At 33.4% G+C, this 6,869-nt stretch overlaps 1 pseudogene; it reads left to right on the forward strand.

Annotated features, from left to right (window-relative positions):
- Window positions 1-337: 337 nt before the first annotated feature.
- Window positions 338-456, forward strand: LOC112476633 (annotated as a pseudogene).
- The last annotated feature ends 6,413 nt before the right edge of the window (window positions 457-6,869 follow it).

Consider the following 6,869-nt stretch of genomic DNA (forward strand, 5'->3'; position numbering starts at 1 on the left):
TTGAATATCTACTATGCACTGTGCTCTACTGAGAGAAAAAAATAAATTATTATTTGTCTTCAACACAATTCCAGGATGAGAACGATTTGCTGAGTGCTCACAAAATGTCTGAGGCTGAATGCCCCAGGCTAGGGTATAGGACCAAGGCCTAGTTTTGTCCTGGAGAACCGAGCCATCAAAAATGGAAAAGAAATATCAGGAAGTAACCCACCATAGCCATTAGGCACTTGATTAAAACAAAGTCAGGTATAAAGGGCTATAACAGCAGAAAACAAAGTCCTCAAAGAGCATGTAGCCTTGCTTGGGGGATAAGATAAAGTCAAGAAAAAAAAAAAATGTCTGTATCCATGTCACCCTAAACAAGCCCAATCCCATCTGATCTCGGAAGCTAAGCAGGGTTGGGCCTGGTTAGTACTTGGATGGGAGACTGCCTAGGAAGACCAGGTGCTGTAGGCATAAAAATATATATACATAATAATGGAAAGGCAGGGTGTAATCCAGTGTCAGTCTATGAAGCTCTCACAGTTACTGTGCATAATCAGTTCAATAGGCGTGGGGATATTCAAGGGATAAATGAAACCTTAACTGTATAAATAATATGAATGTTTTACTACCTTCCATACAGTACCCTATGTACAATGCTTGTCTTCAACTAAATAATTTCATTAAAAATCATTTTAGATAGATTTAGGTAGCTAATTCAACATTATTTAGCTTTAAAACATCCAAATTAGAAAAAAAGACTTTCTTAAGAGACATTGAAGATTTATGAGGAAATTGAAATAAATATTGACACATTAAGAATATATTTTGCTTTGATTCTACCATAAATCTTTCAGTTGTAGTATTTATTTTGAATACACAATTTAACAGAATGAACCAAAGCCAGGAAGGAAAAAAAATGCAATATTTCTTGGGAAAAAAGAACATAGCAGTAGTAGAGGATATCAGGATATTTAATTTCAAAATCTGTGAACACTGATTCTGAAACAAACAAAGCCCAAAGAGTGACATCACGACCAAGCGAAACGAGAATTGCATTGCGGATTAATATGACAGGATGCAATAGATGGCCCTTTAATGAATTCTACACTGTACATGTCACAAAGGATTGGAATTATATGAGCTCAGGGCTATGCCTTCTGTCTCCAGACCAAAGCTTCCTGAACAAGGGACTTTATGGGACTTGATTAGGGATTCTCCAGGCAAATTATAAGGAAACTAAAATAGATACGTGGCTGTAGAATCAAGATTCACACATGACTCTGAGGAAAGAGGATAGACTGGATCACAGACCTAATATGGGTTTAAATGTTATTTAAATTGTAAAAGTATTTTAAATTGTCATGCAATGGGCAAGACAATGTGCAGGAAGGGAATAAAGGTGGGGGTAAAATGGAGAGACAGAGGAAATAAAAATGGAAGTGAGAAAAAATTGATAATCTTGTATGTGTAGGGTTGGGAATATGGATGGAAAAAAAACAGAGGGACAGCAATGACGTTGTTTAGCACCCATTGCTTTATTTTTCTAGACGTTTTGATGAAATAAGAATCATGGAAGACAAAAATGTTAGAAAACCGAGTCACCCTGTGCTCAGTCACTTCCAACTCTGCTAGATGAAGAACACAGCTCTTGTTTATATACAGATAATGAATCTTCCTGGCAGAATAACCTTTTCTTCCTAAGGGAACAGGGCAGGCCACTGACCTTCAGTTAAAAATTATCTTTAAGGGCTAGGACAAATGAGTAACATAGAGATTGCTAGGAGCTGAAGAGCTGCTAAAGTAAGAGATAAATCTCCTTCTGAGAGTTATGTATTCATTTTTCTCCATCATAGATGCTTTTCTAAACAGCTTGTCAATAGCTGACTTTAGGTCTTCATTCAGTCTTTCTCTGATACTCTCAGATAAAATAACCAACTAGACCAACCCACAAGGTTGACTCTCTCGATCCATTCTGCCATTTCAAATGACCTGAAAGATACTCTGTGATTCATGACCCACCCTCTTGACCTTGTGACTAGACAATACACAGCAGGTTTAGAATAGAATAGACACAGAGAAGAAAGAGAAAGAGGAGAGTGGGAGAGGATTAAGAAACAATGGTTTATCAGATTTGGCAATCTTTCATGTTCTCACATGGGTTTCACTATCACACAAAATCAGAGGAGTATGTATATTATACGAAACTATGATTTTGAGAAATGCAATATCATATTGTATCTATTTTTTTTTAATATCCCATCAATCTTGACAGTATCAATGGTAACTGTAAGCCTTCACCAATTATCCAACTCTTGGCCTAGAGAGACTTAGTGTTTTTTTCCTTATCTATTTATTGGATGTCTATAATGGATATAGATGGATAAAATCTTAACCCTCAGCCCCTACTTTGTAACATCAGTGCGACAGAGGATTTCTCAGCCACTCAGTTTCTTCTGGTAGCTTCATAATGACTTTTGGGTACCAGGTCCTGTACTAGATGCTTTCTATCACATATATAATTATTTCTAACTAGATGTCATAAAGGAGAAGAATTGGAGTTCAAGGTCAAAGGTAAGAAAACCTGAATATATATCCAGTCTAGCATTATAGAAAGAGCAGTTGATGAGGAATCGAAGACCTGTTCTGAGATTTCAGTAGGTCACATAGGTGTATAATCTTGCAAATATCGCTTAACTTTTCCGAGTCCATGTTTTCTAAAAATTGGATTCTAACATATGTTTTAAAGTTTTCAATTGCTTAAGAATTTTCTGATGTGCTTATTAAAACTACAGATTTCTGGGACCTATACCCAGATATTTTGCATACTTAATCTTAGGTAGGGCCCAGGAATGTGTGTCCTATGTCATGTTCTGACAGAAGCAGCTCTTTGTTCACACATTGTCTACAGGGTTATCTTGAAGCACACAGAAGTCTAAGCAGGAGTTGCTTATCCTATAGCACAAGAATTGCTCCATGTTCTACTGTGATTTTTTTTTTTTATTGTTAAGTAATACACTTCAAGGGTCTGAATTTTGAAATTTCTGAATGACTTAATTAAGTATACTCACTTTATAATTTCCTTCCCCATTCTCTTTATCATACAATTTACTTCTAAGGAAATGTAATATTTCTCCTCTTGTATATAATAACTCTTCTATTTTTATATTTAAAATAAAGATTTGTTCATAGATCTGTAACTACACTTATTCTACCTGCAGAGAGTTGTTTTTTTTTTTTTTTTAAATCATTCTAAGTAAAAGAGTTTGGGATGTATAAGGAATAGTGAAGGAGAGGAATTAGAGAAATTTTATAAAGGTAAAGTACAGATTGATGTCAAAATATTAGTGAAGATATAGAATGTTTAGTGGAGAAACACGTTAGTACAATTAGACATTTGTTTTTCACATTACAACTTGGTGATATGTACTGGGTACTTATCTTTCTAAGTGGTAAAAAGAAATAATATAAAGAAAATAAGGTGTTCCATAATTTTGTTAGTAAATCCATCACTTGCCTTAAGACACATAATTTATAAAATCTATATGCAAATATATTCCAGTGACCACAATCATTTACAGTTTGTTGAAGATGTAAAAATAAAAAAGAAATATAAGGTTCCCTAGAGAGCATCCTATTTGAGTTATAATGCATTTTAATGTCCTGTATAATATAAGTATTTATTTTATGTAGATATTTTTCTTATATTGATACATGAATCATGCATAGAATCGACACAAATACATTAGGAAAAAAATAACCCAAGATTTAACAGATTTAACATACTGTAAATTGAAAAGATTTTTCAAACCTGAAAGACATCTAAACCTTGTTAGAATCTTATTGGGCTTGCCATTTAGATTAACTCAATCCCATGTACATAAGATTCTGATATCCTGTGATTTATAACATGGATTTAAATGATCAAGATGATTTATCATCTCCTACCCAAACTCTGGAAACATTTCAAATAGATATCATTTAAAAAGAGGTTTTATCTTCTAATCTGAGTGACAGAGAGTGTTCATAATGTTTTGATGACGAGGTGGAGAAAAATCTTCAAAAAATGAATTCAGGAAATAGTGTAATTAAGCAAAACATATGGGATGATATAATATTACTGGCAGTCATCCTAGACATCAATTTTGAAGTTAAGTAAAAGTGAAGAAAGAGCTTTGTTGTAACATGAAAAAAAATTTTAAGAACTTAGACACTGATGAAATTTACAACTCTGAGTAATAGAACCCTCTGTACCAATGTCACCATCTCTGTATGATTATCAAACAAAATTTAAAAGAAAATCTCCTTTGCCCCTTTGGTCCAAGGATAATTGTTGACATGTTGGAAATTCGGGAAGTAGTAGGTGGAAAAAGGCCATGTTTCAGACAGAGAGCTGGGGATAGAGAGCTGGGGGTAATTCCTGACCCTATATAGAATAAAGCACAATTGTATCTGGCTGGACCAATGTCCAAATGACATCTGATAGCAACAGGCTGAGAATGAGAAGCATGTGGCCAAGGTAACAGCCTGAAATATCAAAAAGGCCAGAAAGAAATTTTAAGAATTAAAATTAAAAATAAAATTTAAATGCCAGTGTGGTCAAGGTTATAAGAAAATAAGCATTTCTAGATATTTCTGGTGGGAAAATAATTTTTCTAGTAGATAACTTTTTAGTTTGCATCAAGAGATAACTTCCGACACTAATTTTTCTTTTGGAAAATATAATGATGCAATAATTAAGAAGTGTATATAGATATAATTGTAAAGATGATTATCAAATGCCTGCTTAATATGGAGAAATAGAAATAGCCTGAATTTCCAAAAGATGATATTTTTGAATAATTGTAGTACTTTAATGCAATTATAGACCATGCAGTGATTATAATGATGTTGTAGAGCTTTTCTTTTACTTAGAAAGATGTTTATGATACTTTGGTAAGTGTAGATAAAAAGATGGTTTAGCAATATAAAGAGTATAGTACAATTTTGAATAAAAGGAAAAAAAAAAACACTATACGTGAGAAAGTATTCAGAATAATATAAGCCAACCTGTGAATTCCTATTTTTATTATATTTATAGTACATATATGCTGAAATAATGTTATTTATTTATTGGTATGTTATTTATTTTACCAATTAGAATATAAGATCCATGAGTTCAGAGACTATATTTGCGTGGATTACCATTGTACTCTAGATGATAAGTTCATGGTACATGATAAGAGTTCAATAAAACTTTCTTGTTGCTTTATGTAAATATTCACTAGACCTCTGTTGAACAAGTGAATAAACTTAACAATATTGAATCAGATAATGGAAATTTATGGCTAGAACTATGATTATTTTTGTTTTCTTATTTCTGGTAGCTTCTATCCTCTGATTTATTACTTATAATGATACATTACATGCCACAGAGAGAAGAAAACATCACAGTCAAGCCAAGAGCCAGCTATATAGAACCCCGCTTAGATATGCAGGACAAGACAGATGAGAGAGACAGGAAGCACCTGAGTATTTGGTCCCAGACATCACACTATTAAAATCAAAGTTAGTACACAAATAGTTTTATAAAAATAAGGGGGATTTTTAAAACCATTTACTAACTAGTCATCTCAACAAATCAACAATAAAGGCATAATCACCTTTGTTGTTAATGGTTGTGACGATTTCATGGATGTATAAAATATCAATTTCTCAGCCAATTCATGCACACATCAAATCTATTTTTGAACATTTACTTTTATAAATAATGCTCCAATTAATATATTAGTTGAAAAAGGTATTTTCCTTATTGAAAATATATTCTAATGACCATCCTAAAGTATAAGATTTCTGAATAAGAACTTTACACTGTTAATCTCCCTTCAATTCTGGCTATTGTTCCCTGAATCCATTGTTCTAACTGTTGTGTATTTAGAGAACAATAGCCAGGATGGACAGGAGATTCACAGACAACTGACAGTTTACATTAGAAGTTACAATGGTAATATCATATGCTAATAGCTGTCTCTGCCAATCAATTCTTCACTAGTTATGAAAGTGAAATAGAACTATCACAAACTTTCATGTCACATGAATAATAGCTGGAGGAACTGGGCCAGTTTAATCTATAAGACTACAAAAAACCACTTAGAAGGGGCATTTCATCACTTCTAATATACAAGATTTTAGACTTTCAAAAAATTATAGGTACAAAAGATAAAAGACATACACAAAATTTTAGACTTTCAAAAAATTATAGGTACAAAAGATAAAATTAAGCCCAGTGGTGAGAATCCCCCCGCCCAAACTGCTTAAAGTCCATTCCAAGGAATAATTTTGAACAGTTGGAGATAACCTACATATGCACTATATCTGATTTACATGCATTTTTGCAGAGAACAGAAAATACTAGTGTATCTTCCTCAACAGATTGAGAGGCAGCACCTTGAGAGGAAAAACGTGATTTCCTGATTTCTTGCTATTTTCTCAGACACAGAAGGGTACCTGGCACTTTATAAACCGACACCAAGCACCAGAGGTGTGAGCAGAGGTTTCTCCATCACTGAGTTGTTGCTGAAGCGTAGGCTGCAACATCATCTAGTGCCAAGACTTCAAGACTCAAATTAGAATAAAAGTTTTATTTTCTATAAATATTTTACCAGTGCCTGAAATACTTGTTTTCTTCTATCTTTGTGTTCTCAAGGTTATTTTAAAATTGTATATAAAGTGTGTGTGTGTGTGTGTGCACGCGTGTGTGTGCACGTGCGCTGCGTGTGTACGTGTAGCTACTTAGAATAATTATTAGACTTCACAGTATGGTTTATCCGACCATGTCATTTCACAGGTAAAATCCTTCAATTTCTCATTTCTTGCTGGATAAAAGCCAATATCACTACCATTCGGAT

The sequence above is a fragment of the Pteropus alecto genome, unplaced genomic scaffold (genome assembly GCF_000325575.1).
Source record: "Pteropus alecto unplaced genomic scaffold, ASM32557v1 scaffold71, whole genome shotgun sequence".
In the NCBI taxonomy this organism is placed as follows: domain Eukaryota; kingdom Metazoa; phylum Chordata; class Mammalia; order Chiroptera; family Pteropodidae; genus Pteropus; species Pteropus alecto.